Below are 9,841 nucleotides of genomic sequence, written 5' to 3' on the forward strand. Positions count from 1 at the left end.
TCAACCTCTGACAACCCGTTTCCTTACAATTCACAAACAGAAGGGAAATTCATCACATATAAGCCTACATACTCTAATTCAGTCACCTCTAACATTAACTATTTCAACACTCTTCTTCCTACCGACAGTTCTGTTATGCCCTGTGCTACTTCAGCTGGTCCCTTCTACTCCTCATGGGGGCTCTGCAGTATACTTGAAATAAACCCTTTGGCCTCTAATTTCCTCCATTGCTGCTCCATGCTAGTAGGCTTCTGTGATTTTCAAAGGTGATCCGGGAAGGAACTGCTTTGGAGTCTGATTTCATTTTTTGTCTTACTGTGCAGAAATGAAGAGCACACCACAACAGTGCCCCTCTGCTTTGGAAAAGAGCCAGATTCAAAGACCATAGAGCCTTTTATAAAACTCCATTACCAGAATAGGTTTCAGTCCTACACCATTCAATGCCATTAGGCATGTGCTGAAACACATAGTTTCCCCATTCCTAGCACAGTAGGGTACAAGGTGAGACAGATCAGGTTCAGCAGAGAGGTATTACCACTGCATTCTCAAATTAGAGTGAAATTGGTTTTGATGATTCTTTCATTGTACTCCTATGGAGAAAGCTTGTCCTCAGTAAATGTTTCTTTTAATCAAGTACACCAAGAGAAACTTCAGAAGCACTGGAACCGTGACTTTAAAAAAGCCCATCTTTGTTAAACTTTGATAAAGATACACGTAAAATAGAATCCACAAACATGAAAGTAGTATCAGAATTTGGGATTCACACGTGTGTTTATCTTTATAGCTATTAATCTGAGCCATACATCTATTAGGAAGGGCATTGAATATTGCCTTTCATCTGCTCTTTTCCTCTTCCTAAAAATAGATCTCACTCAGTAACCTTCCTACTCTTGGATAAGATGTTCAATATCCACTGGTATCCTTTCTCTTGTCAGACATGAGGTTATTACTGAATAATGACGATAATTAGAAGTACTCTAACTGATGTGACTAATAAAACAAATTCACATCAATAGTGAAGGGCAAATCTCAACACATTGGGTCTGGTTTAGATAAGCAGCCAAAAGGTTGATTATCCAAATGTTATCCAAAGGCTGCGTGCTAAAATGGGAGGAGCAACAATTCAGATGAAAATCTTATAATAGCAGCTGCTTTGTGGTACATTCCTTCTTGCAGCTGGGAAAAGAACTGCTGTAGTTTATAACTGAAGGCAATATAACCACTGATCAAAACAGGCTGATATATGATGTCTTCCCAGAACTTCTTAAAACCGTAATCACAGATACTGACACCTTTTGGACATTGATGAATAGTTTTCAATGACATGGGGGGACTTGTGGCTTTCCATTTTGACCACTGACTATAAATAAGATCTGCTCTGGAATTTTATGATAAATACAAAAATATTTTTATGTTAAGAATATTTATAAAACTGTTTTATGTCATATTTAGATTTTAATTTGTAACAAATATTATAAATTTATATTATTACTTATGATATATTATCATGTATAACACATTCAGCTTTCAGGTTTTCCATGCTTATGAACACTGTTGTCTTCAAAGGCAAATGCACTACCTTCTCAGCTCCATCTATGTGCCAGCCCTGTTTGCTTCTTTGTCAACACAAATGCAAGCATTCCCTTTATTTCAGCTATGTTAGCCTTTGTCTATCAGCTAAACTCTTCTCTGCTTCATATCTTTGAGCAAATCTCTCCTCGAGTCCTATCTTCCCAAAAAGGTGTCCAAGAAATCAATTTTCTGAGAACTGACTTAAAGGTTAGGAAAAAAAAATAGCACTTGTAGATAAAATTAACTAAGTGGAAATGCTTATCCCCATTGAAGACTGTAGTTGTTCAGCTCTGTTGTTCCTCTCCCCTCCTTTAGCGGTGGAGTCCAATGTGCCCCTCTGTTTGCAGTGTAAGCACAGCCCTGAAGTGATCCCAAAGGTGTGCAGGTAGGCATGGGAGTATCCACCTTATCAGTCAACGGAGCATCTAAACTTCTATTCCACTCTTCTGCCTGCAGGGCATACTCTGCCTAATGAATTTTGGTGCCTTCACGTGCTTGCTAACAAAAATAAATACTAAGTAGCCAAAGGAAGCAATTTTAGAATAAAAGGCTAAGATATCTTTAATGTAAAATGTATTAGTTTTTTTCCACACAAACTCAAACGCATCAGTTAATAGGCAAAAATCTCACCCTGTGGAATTTTTTTCATATATAAAAAACTAAATTAAATTAACAAAATGAAGTATTTACCATGAATAGTTCACCTTGGTTTAGTCCTTGTTAAAAGGAAATCCCCAGCCATAACTCACAGCCCTGTTTGACTAGGAAACTTGAGAATTTGTCTGTTAGATTTTAGAGTATATTATTTTCCTCAGGATTAATGAATTATGTCAATATTACATTATTCAAAACACATGATGAGTAATGGGGGTTGAATATAATCAGTTATCCTCCCTTTCTGTTTAAAATTTCCTTGGAAAGGAAAAACCAATAGAATTCCTTAAAAGTTAAAAGTCAAATTAAAATAATAATAATAAAAAAAAATCCTTCAATTTCCTATGAAGAAGCCTTTCACGCTGAGTGCATTAAAAAAATCCCTGCAACCTAAACACATTTATATAAAAAGCAATTTCCTTAGATAGCAGCATTCTTTATTCCTCTTGCTATTATTAAAGATGCTAGTGTTTGAATAGCTTTCTCCCTCACAAATCGGCTTTTCCTTTAGCTGAGGGAAGTCATAACCCTGTGTTTATGACATCTCATGCTGTTTCTCCAAAAATAATTTTTATGCCACCAGTGCAGAAAAGATCATGGAACCGATGAACTTTTAATATGTTAAACACTTACTTTGATTCCAAAAGCTATATTTTCAAATTAGATGCATCCTGGCTTTCAATTTTGCACAATCAGAATAAGATACCTTCATGCCCTGAGTGCACAAACTGGAGTACTTGTGTTCTTGAGCACTTGAATTGGACACAAACAAGGATATCAAATACAAAGGATTTTCAATCTGTAAAGAAAAAAATTATGAGTGTATACCAACTCCATCAGCTTCTATTGGACTGAACAAGAAGTGAAGGAGCAGAACATCCTAAGATACCCATAGATATGTGTTTAATCTTTAGCTTAATAGTCTCCTTTTTAAAATACCACTTTAACTAACACATGAGAATTTGTGGGATTTTTTTCTATAAGGGTGACAAAGCACTCAAACATGTTGCCTAAGGACATTGCAGAGACTCCACCATTGGAGATATTAAGCAGCCATCTGGACATGGTCCCAGGCAACTGGCTCTAGCTGGTCCTGCTTGAGCTGGAGGGCTTGGACCAGAGGACCTCTGGAGGTCGCTTCCAGTGCTGTCATTTGAGATTCACTGCATATACTCAGAAGGTGCTGTTACTTGCTATTTTTTAAAATAAGTGAGACTATCAAGATGCACTACTAGCAAAAACATTTATTTTTAATAGGAAACAAAATTAGCTAGGTAAATGATGCAACATAAATGTATTTTCTTCTGTTGGAGGGTGGACATTATTTTTACATTCTCCTTACCATACTGATGTCTTTTTTAAAACATGGAACAGTTTCTATGGTAATTTTCTAATTTTAAAAAGGTGAGTGAAATAGCACTTCATAAAATTTACAGAAAAACATGATTAAGGTAAAATATATGGTTAACAATTTTCAATGGGAGAAATAAGTCCATAATAAGAAAAAAGAGGAAGGAACAAATTTAAGCAAATAGCAAGATGATTTTTTTTGTATGTTAACAACATCAAAATTTAATTCAACTGAAACACTATTTATTCCTCTGTTGCATTATAATAGTCAGATGAATCCAGAAGAAAAAGGGAAAGAACCTCCCTTTTAAGGAATTCTGTATGAGTTCCAGAGTAATTGAACTCTTGGTTAGAGGATGTGTGGTTAAAAACCAGTGCATAGATAATTGTTTATTAGTTGTTATTATATTATTTATTAGTCAGCCTAGAACAATGTTTACCAGTAAATCCAGCTTAGGGAAAAAAAAAATCTAACATTGCTTTCAGTTCTCCAAACAGCTCCCCATACTTCTGATTTCCTGCAAGGCTGGCTGGTGCCTCCTTAGTCACCCTATTGAGGGCAAAGAGGGCAGTTTTATACCTCTGGTCCCCCAGCTGTCCCTCCAGTGTGCCATCCAGCCCTGACACAGCCCCTTGGTCAGGAGGAAGCATTACCAGCTGAGAGCTTTATGGAAGTCCTGTAGTGAAAGATAGCACTTCCACGTCTTATAGGAAAATGGTAACAATCTTTTCCCTCAAAACTCTCCTTACCTTCTGGCCCACAAGTACAAATTATGGAGGGTTTGGAAGGTGGGGAACACATATCTAAATCCACTGGTAACATGGAGAATTCTGACTCATATGCTTAATGTTAAGGCTAAATGTCTTTGAGATGGAGACTGGATTTAAGTGCATCCTGTAGTCAAGTCACAATTAGGGACACATGTAGAACCCTTTAGATTTGATTATATTGACCTTCTACATTGCCAGAGCACTAACCCTAAAACTAAATACAAAATAGGACATGACATTTTTCACCTTCTTATGCTGACACTAGAGGGACTGTATTTTTACTTTTTTTATTGTCTCAGTTTACAGATATCTTTCTCATCTGGATTCCATTGCTTTAATAAGAGAAAGGAACTGCTTTATTTTACAAATTAGAGCCACAAAGAAAGTCAATTTCAAAATTCACTAAAAAACAAATAAGAGTTCCCACTGAATCTAAAAGTCGCTATGGCCTTTCTTGTCCAGGCAGAGTTGCATGGCTATAGGAGTTGCCCAGTTACACTACAAGCATTATTAATTCAATTGATCCAAAGAGGATCAATCAAGAGGAATTAAATGTTCAAAACACACATGAAACTTCTCAAATGTGACACAGAGAATATTGTGTACCATATCATTCAGTATATCCTGAAATAAGTTAGAATCTCCTGCTTTAAAGAGAAGTACACAATTCTCTCCTCAAGTTGCTTATTTTCCATGTTTAACCCTGCTAACACTGAGCTGTTGGAAGTTGGGGATGAAGATACTGGGATATTGACAGAGCATGAAGTGTCCCTGACGGAGAATGGTGATTAATTAGGTGACAGATTTGACACCAAGGATAAAATGGCAGCAGATAGTTTGCTTGGTTTGATTTCTCTCAGACAGTTTTGTTCTAAACATTCTTTAGGAAAGCAATGCAAGCTCTGGTTTCATTGAGGACTGAGTTTGATATACTTTTCCCTCAGATACCATCATTGGCCAATAACTAAGTATTTTAAGTTGGTTTATTGTTGTTTTGCTGTTTGTTTATTTGTTTGTTTGTTGAGTTTTTCCTTGATTAGAGTCTTTCACATTTCTGGAAATAAGTAAATTTTAGAAGCAAGAAGTGATGACTAATTAGATCTGGTGTGATCAGTAGCTGCAATAGGTTTTGTGAAAAAAAATCAAATGGATTTTGACAACAAAACAAGATTTTTCTGTATATGCATGTTTTTAGCTTCTGTAGCCATATCATCTTTACTGAGACCTAACCCTGAAATCAGTAAAAAAAAATACTAGTCCGATTTTGTCTGTATTACCCATAGATCATACAAGCCACGTGCATTTCTCCAAAGCCACACAAAAATACTTGTTTATGGAGAACTCTTACAATAAATCAGTCTTCACACATTCAGATGCATTTTATTAGTTTTTATTGCTTTTAGCTGTTAATTTCCCAAGACAAATTTGCAAGAGAGGGAAGTGGAAATTGTTACATCCAAAATTAAAGAATTTTTAAAATAATTTGCCATACTATTATTCTTTTTGAACATTGATAAATATTGGGAAAAAAATTAAAGCATAACAGGAATTAAAATTCAAATTACTTTGAGCAAAAATAAAATTAATATTGAAATTAAAACAAAATTGAAATGACCTAATCTATAGATGGAAATTCGGGGGAAAAATCAGATAAAATTTTCAGATTAAAAAAATTACATGTAGTAAAAATCTCTCTTGAAGGACACATAGGAATGAAAATTATATCTTTGAAAAACTAGGTGTTGAAATACCTCAGCTCTCAGCAGGGGTCAGTGCCAGTTTCATCACTGATATCCCTCCAACTCTTTTCTGTGCTGTTTTGCAAAAACATGACTACCATATTTCAGATCTTCTTTGTTACTTCTCTGTGGAAACTCAAATTCTGCATTAATAAAGCTTAAAAACAAGAAGGTTAACTTTTTTGTTCCAGATTTTGTATAATAATGTTTGATTAAGTAAGCACAATTAGTCAATTAAGAACAAAGAAACACATGAAGGTCATGCTGAAGCAAGTCACTATGTCTACCATCAGATTAGGATGAGATTAAGTGAGACTGAACTGACATTTGCAGTTCCTATTAGATTTAATTCTGGCCAATCATGAGGAATTATTTTAGGAAGTAATAGGATTAACTAAGTAAAAACCAAGATTCAGTATTCACTTTCTTTACTAAATTAGAAGTGTTCTTAAAAACCTTATTAGCCTTTTATTATTCATTCAGACTTACTGGTTCTATTAAAAGATGCTTGTGACAAGAATACAAAAATCACAGAAAAAACAAGGCAGAATACAACTTGCATATAGGTATTTGGAAATGTTCTTAGCTAACAAAGTTTGACCAGTAAAGCATACCTGAGTTAATAGAAGGAGATCACAGATTGCACATAAACCAGCTGGTTCTCCCAGCTACCTATGTCAACTTTCCAATATATATGTATTTTTATTGTTTTATTTCTCATTTAAATATTTTCAGAAACAAGGGACTTAGGTGGAATTCTGCGTATGTGCATACATATTCACAGTGGTCATGGCAGGGAGACGAAAATCCTAAGCATGCGATCTATTCATCTAGCACAAAGATGAGAAAAGAAGTACCGGTATGCTATCTTTGAGCATTGAATATACATGTACACACACATATTAAAATAAGGCAAGAAGAGGTCAGAAACTGGCTGCAAAGGTCAGGCAAAGAATTCTTCTTCAAAGAGAAATAGATCAGGAGGAGAAATGGATTTTCTGACAAAGGAATACTTTCAAGAACACAGGAAAAATCTCAATTTATTTTCTTTACTTCATTTGCAAGCCAAAGGTCCCCCCACCTCCCAAAAAAACCTCTGGTTTGTTTTTGAAGGAGTTATCAACTTCTAGTCTGAATAAACAGAAAACTGAAGAAAAGAAGCAAAAGAAGCAACTTTACAAATTCCATTTAAATGTCAGAATAGGACATAAAAGTAAATGCTAGACTTTCACGTAAGAAATGTCTTTTAAAATTTCCTGGTTTAAAGTATCAACCTACTGAGTTAAAGGACATAAGTAGGATGTTGGAAAATTCCAGTGCAATGGCTCTGATGAACCAGCAGCTCACTTAGCTGGGCCCATAGCAGCTGCCTTTTTCCAGTTCTTTGTAGCCTGCCTGTTGCTGCAGTAAGGGGAAGTTGCTGCAATATAATTGGTCTGAGAAACCAAAGCTCCATCATTGCACTGAAATAAGTAGACATATTTTAGTGAGCGTGGTAATTGCTGTAAGTATTGCCAAGGCGAGGGCTACAGATTAAGTAGTTGTAGATGGTTCTCTGATGTTCCACCTATATCTTCTATAAGGATCAGAGCTCAAATGTAACAATCTTACCTTTTGTGTATGAGTGTGTGCAACTGAACATTTGAACAGAACATCTGATTGCACATACAATGCTTTTTCAGCAAAAAGGCTCTTGTAATTTTAAAAACTTAGAACACTTAACTGATTTCTGCCAAATGAAATTACTTTAATGCTAAGGTTGAGCTGACATTGGAAGATGACTCTTGAAACACTGGTGAAATCACTAACATTTCAAATCCCTATTGTGCATTGATTTTCAGGACACATTTATTAATCATTGATAGTACTGTTTTCTATTGATTAGTAGGTTTCTCTCTGCATGGGTACTTCTGTGCAGCTTTTCTGTTTCAGTCATATAACAAAAGACCCCGAGAGTTTGAGAAGATAGGGGCCATTTGAAAACTACTTAGTAAATGGTTAAGTTTCAGCACTTAGCAGCTAAAAATGTCTGAATATAGTGCAAGTGTAGGACTTATTTCAATAGTCAATACTTGCAAAGAGAAGAAGAACATGGGAGATGAAAGAAAGAAGAAAATTTTTAATTGGGACTCCATTTCTGAATATATTTCTGTTCTCTTGCTTGCGTTTACAAATCTGACAAAACACTCTTGAAACCTTATATTTCTCTACTTTTTTAGGTCATACCTGAGCTATCTGCTCAATCCAGTTAGTTCACAGGCAGCTCCAGGTTAAAGAACAACAACAACTGAAAAAATCCTTGTTCCCTCCCCCTCAAGAAAAAATCCAAACAAAAAGCTGCACCAAACCTTGGTTAGGATATACTAATCTTCTCCTTTCCCAAACAGTTCGTTCTGTCACTGCTGTTTTAGTTCTTAATTTCTGTACAAATCTTTTAATCAATTTGGAAAACTTGCATATGTGACAGAAAAAATTAATTTATTTTTTGCCCACAGACATTAAAATTAAATAATTATTTGAGATCTCATACGTTCAACACAACAAAAGTAGGTTCTGCACAATCATCTCAATATTCTATTGTTTTAATGATACAGAGGAATAAGTCTAGTATTTTCATCTCCATAGGAAACTCGTGAGCTTTTGTGTTCAGATATAACATCCCAGACATTTTCCGACTTCACTTTGTGAGACAATCAGGGAAAATACCAGCCTTCACACACAGTGGTTTCTACAATGAAGTCTTTCAGAAATAAGGAGAAAGGAGGAGTCGTGGTGCTGTACTTGGAAGAGGCTGAAAACCTGAAAACACCACAGCACACACGTAGTAGTCAGTTTGGAAGAAGTATCTGAGCTTTGATGCACATCCGCCTCCTCTGGATTTAGTTTAGACCTTCTGACATAAGTGATATTTTATCACTAATGAGAAAGCAGAGTAGGGAAGAAAATGCCATTCCTTCTTTGCAGTTTACGTTTTGCCACAATGTCCCAGAATTGTGTTGCCTTTTAGATAGGCCACGTAAAGACAAAAAGAGGGATAAGTCCTTATGTAATGGCCAGTCTTCACGAGTGAAGATCCAGGGAAGGTCTTTACACCTTCCAGCCTGCGCATTGGATTTTTTAGGTGAGACACAGTGTGCGCGGAACTGAGCCCACCCTTTAATCCTAAGGTTCATCTGCCGGGGCCAAGCGAGCTTGGACGGTGGCAGCGAGGTCCTTAGGACGTAGATGGGTTGCCTTTAAGGGCTAACGAGCCCCACCTGCCCGGGAGTGGCCCTGACCGGGAATCGAACCCAGGTCTCGGCGGTGCCAGCGCCGCGCCTTTACCACTAGACCACCAGGGGCTCCACAAGTCCTTATATCCTACTGATAAACATACATATCCACATAAGCAAAGCATATTGAACACAGTTATTCAAACAGCTGGAGTCCTGTAAGTGCTTCTGGAGGCTGAGTGAATCCAATGGGTCTGATACTTACAAATGAACATAGTCCCACTATTTTAAATCAATAGGTGTCCTATTAATGTACAATACCTGAAAATCTAATAAATTATTTTATACAATAAAGTGGAATTTTCAACATCTGACAAACGTCTGTATGGGGGATTAACATCAATACAAAGAAATGAAAACAAAACTGCTGGAGAACTCAACTCTTGGCTGTACCATCCAAAATAAGAGATGACTCAAGAAACTAAGAGAACAATACATGATTGTGTGTTATTTGTAGTTTTGTAGTATGAGTAACACAGAAAA

At 36.2% G+C, this 9,841-nt stretch overlaps 1 non-coding gene across 1 annotated transcript; it reads right to left on the reverse strand.

Moving 5' to 3' along the window:
• Nucleotides 1-9,355: 9,355 nt before the first annotated feature.
• On the reverse strand, nucleotides 9,356-9,428 carry TRNAA-GGC (transfer RNA alanine (anticodon GGC)). The gene has a single exon. It is a non-coding gene; the product is annotated as a tRNA-Ala (tRNA).
• Nucleotides 9,429-9,841: the final 413 nt, after the last annotated feature.

Source organism: Myiozetetes cayanensis, unplaced genomic scaffold, assembly GCF_022539395.1.
Source record: "Myiozetetes cayanensis isolate MyiCay16 unplaced genomic scaffold, myiCay2020 scf1, whole genome shotgun sequence".
In the NCBI taxonomy this organism is placed as follows: Eukaryota; Metazoa; Chordata; class Aves; order Passeriformes; family Tyrannidae; genus Myiozetetes; species Myiozetetes cayanensis.